At 43.4% G+C, this 18,787-nt stretch overlaps 1 long non-coding RNA gene across 2 annotated transcripts; it reads left to right on the forward strand.

Annotated features, from left to right (window-relative positions):
* Positions 1 to 12,448: 12,448 nt before the first annotated feature.
* On the forward strand, positions 12,449 to 15,357 carry LOC119298279. 2 transcript variants are annotated; one of them, XR_005145833.1, is made up of 3 exons: positions 12,449 to 12,895; positions 12,986 to 14,485; positions 15,160 to 15,357. It is a non-coding gene; the product is annotated as an uncharacterized LOC119298279 (long non-coding RNA). The 2 variants fall into 2 exon arrangements; XR_005145832.1 differs by having other exon boundaries at positions 12,986 to 15,357.
* The last annotated feature ends 3,430 nt before the right edge of the window (positions 15,358 to 18,787 follow it).

Raw genomic sequence — 18,787 nt, forward strand, 5'->3', positions numbered from 1 at the left:
AAGAGGTAGAAAGGAACACCAGAGGACATAGGAGCGCCAGAATGCAAAACGGACAACGGGGAAAATGCTCGGATGCATAAGATGAGCACGTATGCAAATGCAATGCACATGATGACATGATATGAGATGCATGACAAAGACAACAACACACGGAGACAAAAACCCGACAACGAGGAAATAGAATAACTTAGGGCCGGAAACGACAAGAGTTGGAATCCATATAAGGTAAATTACATCCGGGGTGTTACAACACTCCACCACTACGAAAGTATCTCGTCCCGAGATCTAGGACTGGAAAAACTCCGGGTACTCAGAATGGAGGTGATCCTCGCGTTCCCAGGTGGCTTCATGATCGGAATGATGTGACCACTTGACTTTGAGGAATTTGATTGACTTGCTGCGAGTCTTGCGCTCAGTTTCTTCAAGAATAGCAACTGGGTGCTCACGATAAGAAATGTCTTCTTGGAGATCAATGTCTTCGAAGTTGACGGTGCGGTCAGGGGTCTTGAAGCACTTGCAGAGTTGAGACACGTGAAACACGTCGTGCACATTTGCAAAGTTGGAGGGAAGCTCAGGTTGATAGGCGAGATCGCCTCTCTTGCTGACGATCTTGAAAGGACCCACGTATCTAGGGGCAAGCTTCCCTTTGATACCGAAGTGACGAGTACCTTTCATTGGAGAGACGCGGAGGTAAACATGGTCTCCAATTTCGAAAGCCAAATCACGATATTTACTATCATAGTAGCTCTTCTGGCGCGATTGCGCTGCTTTGAGATTATCACGAATGACTTTGCACATCTCCTCTGCCTCTGTGATCAAGTCATTTCCAAGAAGTTGACGTTCACCAGTCTCTGACCAGTTAAGAGGAGTACGACACTTCCTGCCATAGAGAATTTCAAATGGGGCCTTGCCCGAACTCGCTTGGAAGCTGTTGTTGTAGGAGAACTCAGCATATGGAAGACAATCTTCCCACTTCATACCGAAAGAGATAACGCAAGCCCTGAGCCTATATTCAAGAATCTGATTGACACGCTCGACTTGGCCACTAGTTTGAGGATGAAAAGCTGTGCTGAAACGGATGTTGGTGCCCATGGCCTTCTGAAAAGAATCCCAAAACTTGGAGGTGAAGATGCTGCCACGATCTGAAGAAATCAACCGCGGAATGCCGTGCAAGGAGACAATCCAAGAGGTATATAGCTCTGCCAATTGAGCTGCTGTGATAGATTCTTTGATAGGCAGAAAGTGAGCCACTTTAGTGAGTTTGTCGATGACAACGAATATAGCATCATTGCCATGCTTGGACTTTGGAAATCCAGTCACGAAGTCCATCTCAATGTGGTCAAACTTCCATTCTGGAATGGCAAGAGGTTGGAGGAGACCAGCTGGTCGTTGGTGTTCTGCCTTCACTCTTCTGCAGACATCACATTCATTCACGAACTGAGCAATCTTGCGCTTCATTCGAGTCCACCAATACGACTGCTTGAGGTCATGGTACATCTTTGTACTTCTAGGGTGGATAGAGAGGAGTGAATTGTGAGCCTCATTCATAATAACTTTATGAAGGTCATGTTTAGGCACAACAATGCGATCCTCAAAGAATAGAGCATTCTTGTCATCAAGGTGATAACACTTGTACTTGGGTTGACTCTTGGCAATCTCAATCTTCACCTTCTTCACCATAGCATCAATAAGTTGAGCCTCGCGAATCTGATCTTCCAAAGTAGGAGAGACTTGGAGGTTGGCGAGGAAACCTTGAGGAACAACTTGCAGATTGAGTTTGCGGAAAGCTTCACAAAGCTCAGGTTGGTAAGGCTTGAGAATCAAACTGTTGCACTAAGCCTTCCTGCTCAATGCGTTAGTAATTACATTGGCCTTGCCTGGAGTATATTCGATACTCCGATTGTACTCTTGAATCATTTTGACCCAACGAGTCTGCCTGAGGTTGAGATTAGGCTGAGTGAAGATGTACTTGAGACTCTTGTGGTCAATGAAGATGTCCACTTTTCTTCCCAATAAGAGATGTCTCCAAGTTAAAAGAGCATGAACAACTGCCGCCAACTCAAGGTCATGAGTGGGGTAGTTCTTCTCGTTGGGCTTCAAATGGCGAGAGGTATAAGCCACAACTTTCTTCTCTTGCATCAACACTGCACCAAGACCTTGAAGAGAGGCATCACAGAAGACCTCGAACGGTTTGGATTCATCAGGAGGAGTCAGAACTGGTGCAGTGACTAATTTCTCTTTCAGGGTGTTGAAAGCGATGTCACATTCCGGAGACCAAACGTACTTCACGTGCTTTTGGAGAAGGTTGTAAAGAGGCTTCGCGATCTTTGAGAAGTTCTCAATGAACCTTCGACAATAGCTTGCTAGCCCAAGGAAGCTGCGGAGTTGCTTCACGTTCTGAGGTGGTTCCCGATTCACAATTGTAGACACCTTCTCAGGATTAACTGCAATGCCCTTGGCAGAGATGATATGCCCAAGGTAGAGAACCTCATCGAGCCAAAACTCGCACTTTGAAAACTTGGCATAGAACTGATGTTCTCTGAGCTTATCTAGCACCAAACACAAGTGCTTGGTATGATCTTCCTTGTTCTTGGAAAAGACCAAAATGTCATCGAGGTAGACCAAGACGAAGTCATTTGTGTAGGGGTTGAAGATGAAGTTCATCATGCGAGAGAATGTCGGAGGAGCGTTGACGAGGCCGAAAGACATGACAGTGTATTCATATGAACCATAGCTTGTTCTGAACGCTGTCTTGGGGATATCTTGTTCATGAATGTGAATCTGATGATAGCCCATACGGAGATCAAGCTTGGAGAATACTTGAGCAACTTTGAGTTGTTCAAATAGCTCGTTGATGTTGGGAAGTGGGTACTTGTTCTTTATGGTCTTCTTGTTCAATGGACGGTAGTCGACACAGAGTCGGTCCATTCCATCCTTCTTCTTCACAAAAAGAACTCCACAACCCCATGGAGAAGAACTTGGTCGGATGAGACCCGTACGCTCTTGAATATTGAGTTTTTTCTTCAGCTCCTTCAACTCTTCAGGTCCAAGCTTGTAAGGACGTTTGCAAACAAGTTCTGTGCCAGGATCAAGATCGATGACAAATTCAACTGGCCGGTGCGGAGGCATTCCTGGAAGCTCTTCTGGAAAGACGTCTTGATATTCGCAAACGACTGGAATTTGAGAGATGGCATGTAGCTCGCCCTTCTCATTGAGAGAAAACAGACAGATGGTATTATCCCTTGCGGCAAAGACAATTACATCCTCAAACGAATGAGTCAATTGAATCTGCCTGGCGGCACAATCAAGCTGAGCCTTGTGCTTAGAAAGCCAATCCATTCCAAGAATAAGATCAATATCCGAGTTACAAAGGACCATTGGAGAAGCTAGAAACTTGAAATCGCCCATCATGATAGAAATATCCGGAACCTCGTAGTTTGTGAGCAAGCATTTACCCGGTGAGACAACTGCTAACGGTTTATGTAAAACTTGAGAAGACAACTCATGCTTAGATGCAAAAGGTCTCGAGATGAAACAACGAGATGCACCAGTGTCAAAAAGAACTTTTGCAGGAACATTGTTAACAGGAAGGTTACCCATGATGACATCTGACGAGTCCTCTGCCTGAGCTGCATTCATCAAGTTGACCTTGGCGTGCTTGGGGTTATGCTTGACCACTGCGGTACTAGCAGATCTCACAGGAGGAGGTGGAGGAAGGCGCCTCTGATTGAAGCATTTGTTGGCATAGTGACCCTTCTATTGGCACTTGTTACACATGACCTCCGAGAGCGGACGGTGATACGGAACACTTGATCTTGGAGCTTGAGACGAAGTCTTGTTCTGAAAGCCAGGGTTGGGTGGGTGGGAAGATCCACTGCCACCTTTGCTCTTCTGCTGATAAGGCTGATGGAACGGAGGAGGAGGAAGCCAATACTTTTGCTGCTTAGCCACTTGAGTTGAGGAAGAAGGAGTTGCATCTCTGACTCGCTTCTTGGAAGCATCGCACTTCAGTTGGGCAGCCTCTTGCTTCATTGCCATGTTGTAAAACCCATCGTACTTCTTGGGCTCAAAGAGGACAAGAGCTAGCTGGAGTTCTTCTCTGAGACCACCCCTGAACTGGCATATCATGCTCTTCTCGTCAGGGACGTCTTGCTTAGCGAAACGGGCGAGCTTCTGAAACATGATGTTGTACTGGTAAACAGACATAGTGCCTTGCTTCAGGTTGCAGAATTCCTCACACTTGCTTTCAACAACACTCTGAGGAATGTGATGAGCTTTGATGTCTTGACGGAATTCATCCCATGTAATCACACGGACTCCTCTGGAATCTTTGTACTGCTGAAACCATTCTGCAGCTTGGTCTTTGAGTTGGAAGGAGGCAAACTTGACAAAGTCCTCAGGCCTGACATTACTGCACTCGAAATGCTTGCATATATCCACGAGCCAATCATCAGCGTCTGAGGCCTCGACACAGTTGCTGAAGGTCTTTGGCTAGTTAGCAAGGAACCGGTTGACTGTAGCAAACTTATTCTGATTGTTGCCATGGCCTTGGTTGCGCTCTTGCAGAATTTGCATGATCATCTGCGTGTTTGCATTGGTAGCGGCCATCACAGCTTGCCATGCCTCCGGAGGTGGAGGTGGTGGTGGCGGATCCTGATTCTGATTCTGATTGTTGCCCTTAGCAGGAGCCATCCTGAAGAGGGTGACATCCGTTAGCATCATGACAGACATATATTCAAGCTGAATCAAACGGATTGAAATTGCAACTTATAGTCTTCACATCCGAACAAAATGAACGAATGCATTCCAATTGAAATGGTCACATTTCCATAAATTGAGAAGCCACTTAGATAGAGGTAGAAGAATAAAAACAAGGTACGGACAAGAACAAATACTTGGTGAGGATAACCCAATCCCAAAGCAAATATCCGCGGAAGAAGAACTAGAGCTACAAGAATTCCCACCTATGAAACTCCCAAACCTTTCCGGTTATGCAATCAGGTGTTGGGGATACAGGGGAAGCATAATATCTCACCCAAAGCTAGCAAATCCTACATCCAGCTGTATCCATCCTTCAACACATAACCAAGAAAACTTCGGAAATCATTTACCTCAACCTTCGAAAAGCATCCGTTATACAAGTTTTGGCAATACTCCCGAACTCCCGCCCCAGCACTGGGTGGCATCGAGGTTATCTCACCAACAACTGCATAAAAGAGATTTTCGATGTCGGTGAAACTCAGGTATTCCAGAATCTCAACGATAAAATTGTGACGACAACACCTCGGAGCTCAACTCCCCGGGACACTGCCACAACCCCTAAATGACAAGAGGCACCAAGAACAATGTTCTCGTCACAAAACCATCGGAACGATTCCAAGATACCCGCGTGATCCTAAAAAAATTAGTGAAATTTGAGAAGAGAAGAGTCAAAACTCTACGTTAGGATGCCTCACCAGAGCGACGAAGGGACTGAGGAGTAAAAAGAATTCCTAACTCTCCGATATATAATTCCTAAATGACTCAAATCATTTTTTCTAGACTCAACAATGCCAAGGATTCGATCAAGCAGGGGGCTCCTAAGGTCGGGGAAGGCTCTGAATACCAACTTGTCACGCCCTCGATGCGGCTATATCTCCTACGTGTTGAAGCATGACGTAGACGCATAACCGCATTGAAAGCAATGTCGCAAGTGAGGTAATCTTCGCAAACAACCCATGTTCATAAATAAAGGGGAAAGGTACATAGTTGGCTTACACTCGCCACGTCACACAAATACATAAATAAGTCATTACATTCAACCAATACACTCAAGGTCCGACTACGGAACCAAAATAAAGATCAACCCCCAAATGCGACAAAGTCCCCCATCGCCCCAACTGGGCACCACTACTGATCATCTGGGAAAGAAACATAGTAACGACGAGAGTCTTCATCGAACTCCCACTTGAGCTCAGTCATATCATCTGGAACGGTATCATCGGCCCCTGCATCTGGTTTGGAAGTAATCTGTGAGTCACGGGGACTCAGCAATCTCATACCCTCGCGATCAAGACTATTTAAGCTTTTAGGTAAGGTAAAGGTATGAGGTGGAGCTGCAGCAAGCGACTAGCATATATGGTGGCTAACATACGCAAATGAGAGCGAGAAGAGAAGGCAAAAGCACGGTCGAACAACTATGATCAAGAAGTGATCCTAGAACAACCTACGTTAAGCATTACTCCAACACTGTGTTCACTTCCCGGACTCCGCCGAGAAGAGACCATCACGGTTACACACGCGGTTGGTGCATTTTAATTAAGTTAAATTTCAGGTTTTCTATAGCCGGACATTAACAAATTCCCATCTGCCCCTAACCGCGGGCACGGCTTTCGAAATTTCAAAACCCTGCAGGGGAGTCCCAACTTAGCCCATCACAAGCTCTCACGGTCAACGAAGGATATTCCTTCTCCCAAGACATTTCGATCAGACTCGGCATCCCGGTTACAAGACATCCTCGACAATGGTAAAACAAGTCCAGCAACACCGCTCGAATGTGCCGACAAATCCCGATAGGAGCTGCACATATCTCGTTCTCAGGGCACACTCAGATTGTCCAAACTTCCGGTAGGCCAGCCCAGAGTTGCCCCTGGTGGCCACCGGCGGCTGACAAGGTGGACCAACACTCAGAGGAGCACTGGCCCGGGGGGTTTAATAAAGATGACCCTTGGGCTCCGGAAACCCAAGGAAAAAATAGGCTAGGTGGCAAATGGTAAAACCAAGGTTGGGCATTGCTGGAGGAGCTTTATTCAAGGCGAACTATCAAGGGGTTCCCATTATAACCCAACCGTGTAAGGAACGCAAAATCCTGGAACATAACACCGATATGACGGAAACTAGGGAGGCAAGAGTGGAACAAAACACTAGGCAAAAAGGCCGAGCCTTCCACCCTTTACCAAGTATATAGGTGCATTAAGATAAACAAGATAATATTGTGATATCCCAACAATAAACATGTTCCAACAAGGAACGATCTCCAATCTTCACCTGCAACTAGCAACGCTATAAGAGGGGCTGAGCAAAGCGGTAACATAGCCAAACAACGGTTTGCTAGGACATGGTGGGTTAGAGGTTTGACATGGCAATTTGGGAGGCATGATAAGCAAGTGGTAGGTATCACAACATAGGCATAGCAAAAGAGCGAGCATCTAGCAAGCAAAGATAGAAGTGATTTCGAGGGTATGGTCATCTTGCCTGCAAAGTACTCAGAGTTGCCTTCATCCTCGTAAGCGAACTCAACGGGCTCCTCGTTCACGAACTCTTGTCCCGGCTCTACCCAAACAAGAACAACAAGCAAAAGGAACACAATGAACCACGTGCAATGCTCAAGCAACATGATGCAAATATGGTATGATATGCGGGATGCGGTATGTGATGCATATGCAAGATTTAGAAAAGAATGATTGAACCTGGCCTCAACTTGGAAAACCAAGAGTTCCACTGGAAAGGTGAGTTGATTTCGGTCGAAATGGATATAAAGATCACCGGAATCGGATGCACGGTTTGAAAATGGCAAGCAAAATAAATATGGCACCGGACTGCGATAAACAGCAATTAGCCTTCTAAATGCATCAAGATAAATATGCTACAGCACTCAAACATGACAACAAAATACATGGCAGGGACACACTCATGAAGCTTGACAAAAGATGAACACTGAGCTACGGCTAATTCACCCATTAACAGGTTCAAACAAGCATGGGAAAAGTGCAAATGATAACATGTTTCAGACTTGGTGAAATTAACAGCATATCAGGAATTTATCATCAGGAAGCAATATTTAGAGCATGAAAACTACAAGTTACAGGAACATATCATGGCATGAAGCTACTCTAAGCATATAACAAAAGTCCCTTAGTGACCATAGGCCAAAAGGGATTAGAAAATACAATCGCAAGCATGTGATCATAGCAAAAACATAAAAAGATTCAGACTTAGTGAAAAACTGGAGCATGCAAAACAGATTAACAAGTAGGCATGTTTACGAGCTCGATGCACTCACTACAAAGCATGGCATGACAGACTAAGCATACACCCATCAAGAAGACATGGTATAGAAGCTAGACATGGCAAGAACAACAACATAGCATGCACGGATCAACAACAACAAGCTCGGCAAAATCGCTAAACATGTTAACAATCTGCCAGGAACATTTTATAGCAAAAGTAGAGCTCGATTGACTCAAGCTAGGGTGATCCATAATTGCAAACAAAGACATGGATGGATAGAGCACAACAATATTAACAAAACATCCTTGCTGATCATCCTCAAAAGAGGCACGGATCACTAGAAAACAACATGAACATATGGCATAAAAACAATATCAGGACAAGGACTTAGTGAAATTCTAAGTCCCTGAAATTAGTATCATTGAGTAGGCTACTTTGCATGCTTGTGCTAGTCACCACAAACATCACAAAAATACATGGCATACACCCTTGTAAAGATGGCATGGCATTCTACAGAACACATGTAGAGCTCAGGATCATAGCATGCACACATTAAACATGGCAAAAATGACAAAAGGCCATTTGCTGAAATAGATCTGAAATATTCATCACATAACCCTCTTCCAACAGCATTTCGGGCATCAAGATGAGCTCAAATGAAAATGATGCAGTGAGATGAAATGATGTACTCGTCGAGACGAACATTTTGATATGCTACACGCACGAATCGGAGCTACGATGAGGAAGTTATGATGCGTTTAAATATGCCAAAAGATTAGGGTTCGGAGGGAAAAGTCGACCGGGGTGTTTTAGATCTGAGATCCAGATCTGGCACGGATGACGAGGTTCGCCAGCCGGAGTTGTCGTCGGCGTCAAGGAGAGGGCCGGCCGGAGCTGGGGAAGGGGGCCGGAGACGAGGGGCGGCGAGGTCGCCGCTCGCCGGTGTCGGGGAAGCGGCGGCAAGGCACGGCGCGGTGGTGCGGCCGCGGCGAGGAGCGGCGCCTACGGCGGCGGCCGGCGACGGCAAGAGGAGACGGCGGCATGGCTGTCGTCGATGGCGTGCGGCGGCGCGGCGGAGGAGGCGGCGCCGGGCGGAGGAAAGAAGCGGGCGCGGGCCGCGGAGCTCCTTCGGGCCACGGCGCGGGAGGTGGCCGGCATGCCACGTGGCGGCCCCGGTTGGCTGGGCGCGGCGGCGCGGGGCGTGTCCGGCGGGAGCGGACACGTCCGGCGGCGGAGGAGACGAAATTTTAGGGTTAGGGTGGTTTCATCTGCAATTTTCGGGAGGGGATCTATTTATAGAGGTAGAGGGAGCTAGGAAGCTCCAAATAAGGTGCGGTTTGCGGCCACGCGATCGTGATCGAACAATCTAGATGATGGAGGAGGTTTAGGTGGGTTTTGGGCCACTTTGGAGGGGTGTTGGGCTGCAACACACCCGAGGCCTTTTCGGTCCCTCGGTTAACCGTTGGAGTATCAAACGAAGTCCAAATGGCACGAAACTTGACAGGCGGTCTACCGGTAGTAAACCAAGGCCGCATGACAAGTCTCAGTCCAATCCGAAAACGTTTAACCCCCACACACAAAAGAGGTAGAAAGGAACACCGGAGGACATAGGAGTGCCGGAATGCAAAACGGACAACGGGCAAAATGCTCGGATGCATGAGACGAATACGTATGCAAATGCAATGCACATGATGACATGATATGAGATGCATGACAAAGACAACAACACACGGAGACAAAAACCCGACAACGAGGAAATAGAATAACTTAGGGCCGGAAACGACAAGAGTTGGAATCCATATAAGGTAAATTACATCCGGGGTGTTACAACCACCCCGGGGACTCGACTACTCCGCACCACCTCCGCTCTTTGGACATGGGTCATCCCTGCGCGCTGCCCGGCCTCTTGCCGTGGAGATCCGCCGCCCGTTGCCTGCCGCCGCTGTCGGGGGCAGCAATTCCGTCCCGCCCACCTACCACCCCACGCTAACCTCCAGCGTCCCCTTGCCTACCCAAACCTCCCTAGGCTGCTGCTCCTGGCCCAACATCTGGCACCGCCGCCGCCCCTAACTCCGGCGCCGGCTCCGACACCCAACCTCTAGCGCCCAAACCTCCGGCGCAAAGGGTGCTCAGTCCAGCCCTGCAGCGTCCAGGAGGCCGATTCCATCGCGAGCAGCAGACCACGGTGGTCAAACTCCTCTTTCCTATGTACTAACGACCAAATCATCTAATCCCTCCCCTGAAACACTACTAGAAATCCCCACATTTCCAACGGTGAAATATAATAGCCGACGGGTCGTCGGCCTTTACTATAATAACCGACGGTGGTGGTAGTGGCCGACGGTTTTTTGTCAACTCACATATATGGCTACTAATAACCGATGGTGCACTATATTTCCCGATGGGGAAATCCAACCCTCGGATATCCAACATAATGACCGACGGTTCATTGTGATATTCGACGGTAATGGCTATACCCTCAGGGATTACATGTGATACCCGACGGTGAAATTTAATAGCCGAAGGTCGAATCAAAACTCTCGGCTATGAGGAGAAATGGCCGACGGGTGATACTAATAACCGGCAGTGTATTTTCACCCTCGGTTATATGTTTCAGTAGACGACAACAATAGACATGTGGAATGACCGATGGTTATATTGCAGATAATTTATGTACAAGTAAATTTCCAATAATTAGGTTCTACCACTGCTACTATAAGTGCATTACTATTTTTCATTAACTGCGTGGTTAACACTACTAGATAGAGCCCATTGAGAGTATTAAATTTCACCATCATATTTGAAACAATACAAATATGATGGTTTTTGAAAATGACATGCTTGAAAATATGCACTCGCAAAGTATCATTAGGTAGAGCCCATTGAGAGTTGAGAAGTCGTCGTCCCTAGCCCGAGCCCTTGTTTTCTGTGACCAGCAGAGAAGTGAAAGATACGCTCATTGAAGTCTTGTATACACAATGTTTATGTTTAGGTTTCACCGTGTGGTACATGGCGTGAGAGTGTGTTGCCGTTGTGGTGACACATGGCATCTTGACGAAGTGGAGTGTGTTGCCGTCGTATCCGAGGAGTGGCTGGTGGCTCACGGATGCTCGTGGTACTGGTTGCTGGCCAGCTGCTTCAAAGCGTATCGTCGGTGGAATCTCCTTAGCCACCAAGGGATAGGGGAGGGACAGAGAAACCCTAGATGTGTGTGAAACTATGATGATTTGTGGTCGCTCTCATTACACGACTAGGTTGTAAGACTAGATATTGACCAAGTTGATGATGAAAGCTAGTCAACCTTGACCCAGATTAATGGTGCTAGTAGAACAAGAATATATTCTTACTGCACTAATGGAATTTAATAGGGGTAATTAATGTATTTTTAATATTAATGTTTTGAATTAGTGTGAGAATTAAAGAAAATATATGTATATAATAAGCATTAAAAAGTGAGAATTTCAGATCCACAATAGCGGAAGTCCAAGATCCGTTCCACTTTCACAACGATTATACTCCATGTTCGATGGTGTCCTTCACGCAGTCCCCTCCTCCCCAAACAAATCTAGAGTTTCTCTGCCTTCCGCCGATGCCGCCGTCGGTCCATCTCGTCTCCGGTGGCCTTGAGGCCATGGCGACATGATGGATCCCGACACTTGCCGGCGAGATGTTTTTTTATATGTTTCTTCGAGTTTTGTTAGGGTTTGTGTCCTACTCAGAAAGACGAGACGGTGATGGCTCTTTGAAGATTGAATAAAGTTCTCCCCGCCTAGCCCCCCGCTTCGGTTGTGCATCTAGCATCGTCGGTGGGCGTGTGGAGGTATGTCTTCGGCGGAACTGTCTTTGGTGGATTAGCTCGGATCTGGTCGTAGTTTGTATATGTTCATGTGTCTTCAGATTGGATCCTTACGATCAACACTGCTCTTCAATGTTGGCGGTTGGTGTTGTGGTGCGTTTGTCCTCTGGGGTATTAGCACAACGACTTTTCAAACAAGTCTTGCCTGGCTTCAGAGAGAGAGGGGGGTGATGATGGCGGCGCGTCTTCCGCTCGCTTCAGTGCCCGTAGTCATTGCTAGGTGGTCTATGAATTTAGGTGTTGTTTTTATTATGTTTGGTGGTTGTTATACTGCCATGATTGAAAATGAATACATCAGAAGTTTTCTCAGAGAAGAAAAAATAAGCCTTAAAAGAGGTATGTTTCTCACCGGGTTGCATTATTTACTTTTTCTACTAATTTTGCACAAAGGAAAAAAAAGTGGATAACTCATCCATATTAATGTTTTGAACTTTTTTCCCTAGAAAAGGGAGTTCGCCAAGCGGAAGTCAAAATGTTAGCAAAGCGCGCGGGCATTCCAGATTTTCCCGCGAAAAATAAAAATAAAATTTAGGAGCCCCGCGGGTTCTTCCTTTTGGCCAACCGCACCCTCCGCCTTGTCCGGTCACTCCCCACCACCTCGTCCTCTCCTATGAAAGGAAGAAAAAAAACTCCGCCTCAACCCTCCCGGCCGGCCCGGCGGCACCAGCTCTCCCAGATCCGCCTCCGCCTCCGCCTCGAACTGCCGTCCCCTCGAGACAGCACCGCCGCTCCTCTCGCCTATCTTCGTTGCCTTCCTGCTCTCTGCTCCAGCCGCTCTAGAACCACCTCTCCTAGATCCCTGCACCACCTACCCTGATTCAAGTCTCTGAATCCCGCCTCCGAGCGCCGCCACTACCCTCTATCCTCGACTCCTCCGACGTGCGTCTCACTCTCAGCTCCATGGATGCCCTCTCCCTCACGATCTGCGTGCACCGCAATATACTCGTTGCGCGGAGTGGGTTCTTCACCGCCAAGCTCTCGGACCATTGGTCCAATCAGCGGTGGACATTGTCTCACATCAACAAGATCTCCGACTACGACAACGTGGAGGTATAGGTCGAGACTCTGCGCCTCATACGCTACAAGGATCTCACAGGAGGCTGATGAGGAATGTACGACCCATTCATTTTCCTTTAGCAGATAGAAACAGCGGCGGCTCCGTCCCCTGCTCGACACCTCGCTGGTGCTGACAGACGCACTCTGTGTCGCTGCAGCAGAGCGGCGCCAGACACAATTCCCCACCTTGGCCGCCCTCACTCTGCTTAACGCCCCCCTGCTTTTGCAATGTACAGCAACAACAGGTCGACTAAATTGCTTACATTTAATGCAGCGAGTTGATACCATCCACGTTTGATACAGGTAGATGTATATCAGCTATAACTTCTCTTGCCAATTTAGTAAACAAATCTGCTATTTTGAATACTGTCTTGAGCACTGCATTGCAGAATCATGGGAGAGTTTAGGTTTGAAGCATCCCCTCAATCGTACTATATCTATATCATCAAGATCACGGGTGTGTTCTCTCTAATATACTTCCGTGTATATGCAAGTTTGTGAATTTCTAAGAGATACACTTGGTCTACAATATTACCAGATGTAGTAGATCATTTTAAAGTGTCAATGTCATGATGCATTAATTCGTGAGAAAATGGTTGCATCTTCCACTAATTTCCTGATAATGGTTTATTTGATTATTCTTTTTTCAGCAGAACTAATGTAGATGTGTTGAAGCAATCTTGCGTTGCCTGTTATAGATTATCCATTTTGGTTATCTCGACTATGAAGCATCGATTTCTGTTCCATGATTCCAAAATTCATACTTTATGCAAAGAGGAAATGTTCCAATTCCTTGTGGAACTAAGACAGTTGTGAAGAAAGTAGCTTTTCCAAGTCTTGTAACCTTACAATAATTACTAGATTATTAGTATTCACTTATAGTATTCATACATGTAAGGGTGCCATTGCCTGAGATTAACTGATGGTTGTGCCACTTAACTATTCTTCAGGTTATTGATCTATCTACGGTTCACGACTCCTGCATGCCCAGTGAAGGACATCATAAGTGCAGTGCTTGGTGTTTGCTTTCATTTTGTCTTTGGATTTGTGGATTTTATTCGCCATGTCGAGCCTTTCAATATGCGGCTTGATGTCTTGGTGTTACGTAACATACCATTGTCTTGGTCCTTTCTACTACTGCACAACGTCATGGTCCAAACAATGAAAACCATGACTGAAATCATCAAGCAATTGACTTCAGACATGCACTAAGACACACCTTTAAGACTAGTACCATGAGATTGTCACTGCTGTTTTGCGTGAATAGCGTGCTTCAATTTAGTCGTTACATATTTATTTAGTACTCCTTAAGAATAACATGAAACAGTGTACTCTTGTATGTTCAATATTGTGTCAGGACAAGCCTCTGGCTGCTGAGGTAAATTACAAAGCACAAGGATCGAAGAGATGCGAAGGGTGGGAGGCATACACTTGTTTGTTTGTTTTTTGCGAAAGAACATACAATTGTTAACAGTGTGTATTCACCCTGAACTTGTATACTGGCGATGACACGACAATTACTTTATTTTTGTTCCAGTGACCAGAAAAGATGGCTTACAAAATGTGATATCATTACGTGCACAGGTATGCATCATTTGCTTTTCTTGGCATTCCCTTTTCTAAATAGATTTACTTAATTGTGGTAACTAAACAGTGTGTTATTTGTTTAGGATTCTTGTTTCCTTAAGATATGTTGCCACTTTTTATGCCTTAACATTCTTCTCTATGTAGTGCAGATTATTTGCTAAGTAAAACCAGCAGTTCAGAACAAAAAGAGAACATCCACATTTAAACAAGCAATGTTATCTCTTTTTAGTTTCATGCGTCCCCTGAAATAATGTGTCATTATATATATAAAAAGATCACTGTACTTTCTTCTTTCCATGTCGCAAATTTCATTTGTAATTTTTACCTGTCCCAGTTTCATATCAGATTCGGAGACATCTGATATAATTAAAGACATCTATGTCCTATTTTGCCTCGAGAAGTTGCACTTGTTAAATACTTAAGTGCATCTCGTTCATATTATAATCTGCTGGTGTTGTGGTGTATTCCTAACTTCTGGGCTGTGTGAAAATCTCTATCAAAATCAAAGTTGAGTGGCAGCCGTACTTCTATTTGTTGTCATTATTACAATGATATATTTTCATTTGCATACTTGTCTGACTTGTGTTGCCATCACCTTCTGATTATTTGCATTGGTCGTACCTTGTGATCCCTGTTTTCATGTATCTCACAGCTAGTTCGATTACTTGTAGAGAGTAACACAATGCTGGAGGTAACCAGAATTGTGGGAGAAATATCTATGGTGATCAGCATAATATGAGTGACACAACTGAGTGAAGTTCTCAAGCCAAGATGTTGATGGTGTTTGATGTTTTTGGACCATTAATCTTTAGAAAAATGTTAAGAACATTCTGTTCTAGTTACTATTTCATATATTTTTTAAGGATCATTGATGTTAAATGTGATTTGGACGCAACTCTTGTTGTGCTTGTGATATATTACGAGATTGTGCAAAATATAATTCATCTTTTGTCATTTGGGTTGAATGCAAGCAATTCTGAAGCAATCTTGTGATTGTGAGATTTGCACCTTGTGAAATAATTTTGAAATGCAAGTTTTGTAATATGTACTTGTAAGTCGAGCATGACTAAATTAGATAATCGGTGATTATCAAACTATCAGTAATTATACTAATTGACGGTCTTGGTTGATCACATGGCTATAACGATGTATGACGGTGTATGCACACGGTAACCCATTATTAATTCCGATGGTGATAGGCACCCTCTCAACTATAACTATATCCGACGGGGGCAGATGGACTATCGGGCATTGTCAAAGCCGACGGGAGAGAAAAGCCGTTAGGAAATGCATAAATGACGGTGAACGGTCGGCTATAAATGTCGACGAGTAATGGTGAGGCGGCTCTTGACCAAGACATGGCCGACAAGTCACCGTCGGCTTCGCACCGTTGGCGAAATTGATAACCGAGAGTATCGTCGGCTATGTTAGTAATGGCCGACCAAGCATCACCTACGGGAGATTGTCGACGGTCTACCGTCAGCTATAGTATTAGCTAAGGGTGAACTTCAATATCCGACGGGGATTCAACCCTCGACTATATTGGGATATCTAGTAGTGTGAAATCCCTCTGTAGCATAGACCAAGTTTAAGAAAAAATGTTTATGGAGAAAAGTGTGATTTTTATTACTATTTTGTATGTTCATTTGACAGAGGCTTCATATGTTTCATTCTGTTTGTTTCCCCAAATAGGTCAACTGCAAACGAAATAAGGTTCATGTACAGCTACGAGAGAAAAAGTTAATCTAAACGTTGAGTGTGCTCTTTTCGGTGTTTGCTCATATGATCAGTTTAAATGCAAAAGCCAAGATATTTTTGGTTGAAACCTCCGGAAACAATATTTACAATGTGAAATAAATAAATTTAAAAGTAATTCAATTTTCCTTTTGTAAAAGAAATAACACATTAGTTCGATGTCTACATAAAGAAATAAATTTTCCCTATTTCTAAAAAGTAAAATCAAGAAGGTCAAATTAAAATAGCAGAGCAGTTCGATGCTCATTAAAAAATTGGAATTTTCTCTTTTCTAAAAAATAACCAAAAATTTTAGAAGTTAGTTTTTCCTCATTTCTAAAAAGATAAGAGAGAAGGCCAACTCAAAATAACAGAGCAATCCAAAAAAGTTTATAAAAAATGGATTAAAAAACTAGAAACTTTGAAATAACAGAGAGGTCAAAAAATGTAGAAGTTCAAATCTGACAACCCTGGAAGTTCAATTTCAAATAACTAAGAAGGTAAAAAAATTAGAAGTTCAAATTTTAAAATCCTTGAAAATTGTTTGCTTATGTAAAACCATATTTTTCTAAGAAGTTCAAAGTAAAAAAAGTTCGAAGGTAAAAAAAAACTTAGATGTTTAATCGTTACTAAATAATAAAATGAAGAAGTTCAAATAAAAAAGAAAAATCTAAAAAAAATAAAAGAATTTTCTCATTTTTTAAACCAAAACATAGAGAAGTACAAATTGATAACTATCGGAAGTTCACGTATTACATGATGTGCATTTCGTATGAGAAAAAAAGAATAAAAAAGGCAAAGTTTAAAATTTGTTGCTAGAAGTTCAAGTGATCTTCCCTCGAAAGTTCAAAAATTCTTGTTATTAAAGAAAACTCAGATTTTCCTCCTTATTAAAGAATTAAACAAGAATTTCAAAAATTAACTAATAAGAAGTTCAACTTTTAATAATAGAGCGCTTCAAAATTTTGTAAAAAAAATTAATAAATAAAACCAGGAAGTCCATATTAAAAATATGGAGAAGTTCGATGATTATAGAAAACTCAGATTTTCCTCGTTATTAAAGAATGGAAACAAGAATTTCAAAAATAAAATAACAAGAAGTTCAACTATTAAAAATAGAGCGCTCCAAAATTCATAAAAAAGGATTAAGAAAATTAGATTAAAAATTCATAAAAACTCAAATATTTTCACGTAACCGAGAGAAGTTCAGGTTGATAACTGATACATGTTCATGTACTACACGGTGTGCATTTTTTATTAAATAATAATAAAAAAGCAAAGGCTAAATTTTTTGTTGTTATAAGTTCAAGTCCTTCGTCAGAGAAAGTTAAAAAAATTATTATGAGAGTGATTTGTACAAAAGAAATATCATTTGTGTAACACTGACGAATAGATGAGAAAATTACAAACAAAAATATGTCACAGAAGTTCAACGTGAAAACAGAACGAAGTTCAACTACTATAGTGAATGAATTTGAGATGAAATTTTTTTAAAAATCGTCGCGGGTATGAAAAAACGATCAACACGGGAAAGTTGCGTGTTCATAGCAGCTTTCCACTGGTATATCACTTAGTCAATTCCGGTGAGTGGATGGAGAGCTACGAGCAGTGGATGAAGAGCTACGAGCAAAAAAAGCATGTGAAAAAACAGAGTGAAGTTCAGGTACACGTGCCGAGAAGTTCAGATTCTTCATGCGGTGCATTTTCGAAGAATCAGTTTTGCAATAAAGGCAGAACGAATGATCTCGCCATTTTCGCAATTACTTGAAAACGGCTAGGAATCAGAGAAAATCATCAACATGAAAAAGTTTCGCATTTTTCGTATCTTTTCAACGGTATATTATTTGCGCATTTCCGTTAAAGTTTGTAGAAATTGCGGGGAAATACGTTTTTATCTATTTCAAAACTAACTTAAAACCGTATGGAATTGGGAGAAACAATACATACAAAAACGTTTCGCATTTGTTCAGGCTTTCCAACGCCATATCATTTGCTGCATTCGGACGCACGGTTCAAAAATTAGCTCGAAAATACGAACTTGGTGGAACTTGTATCGTTTTCTAAATTACTTTTAATCCGTTCAAAATTAGAAAAACCTTTTAACATGAAAAAGTAGTGCATTTTCATAAGCTTTCCAACGCCATATCATATACCTTAATTGGATTAGTCGTTTACAAATGACATCGAAAGTATGAACTCGGTTGTTCGGTTTACGAAATTTTATGTTTTTTCAAATTACTCTTTAACCATAGGGAATTAGAGAAAACTTTCAACATCTGGAAGGAGCGGTTTTGTAGCAGCTTTTCAACGCCATATTATATGCCTCATTCTGATAAATGGTTTAGAAATGCGATCAAAAATATGATTCATGTTTTTTGTGTGAAGAAAAAATGGTTTTCAAAACTGCTCTTAAACCGCTTATATTTTGCCAAAATTTTAAGTTGGGTCATGATATTGGTGTCCATAGCTTTCCAATGGTATATCGCAAGCCCCATTTGGGCAATGTCGGCGGAAGGTCAACCTAGTTCACAGGGAAGTTCAACATACTACTAGCGGGGCATGTCA

This window comes from Triticum dicoccoides, chromosome 5A, assembly GCF_002162155.2.
Source record: "Triticum dicoccoides isolate Atlit2015 ecotype Zavitan chromosome 5A, WEW_v2.0, whole genome shotgun sequence".
NCBI lineage: Eukaryota > Viridiplantae > Streptophyta > Magnoliopsida > Poales > Poaceae > Triticum > Triticum dicoccoides.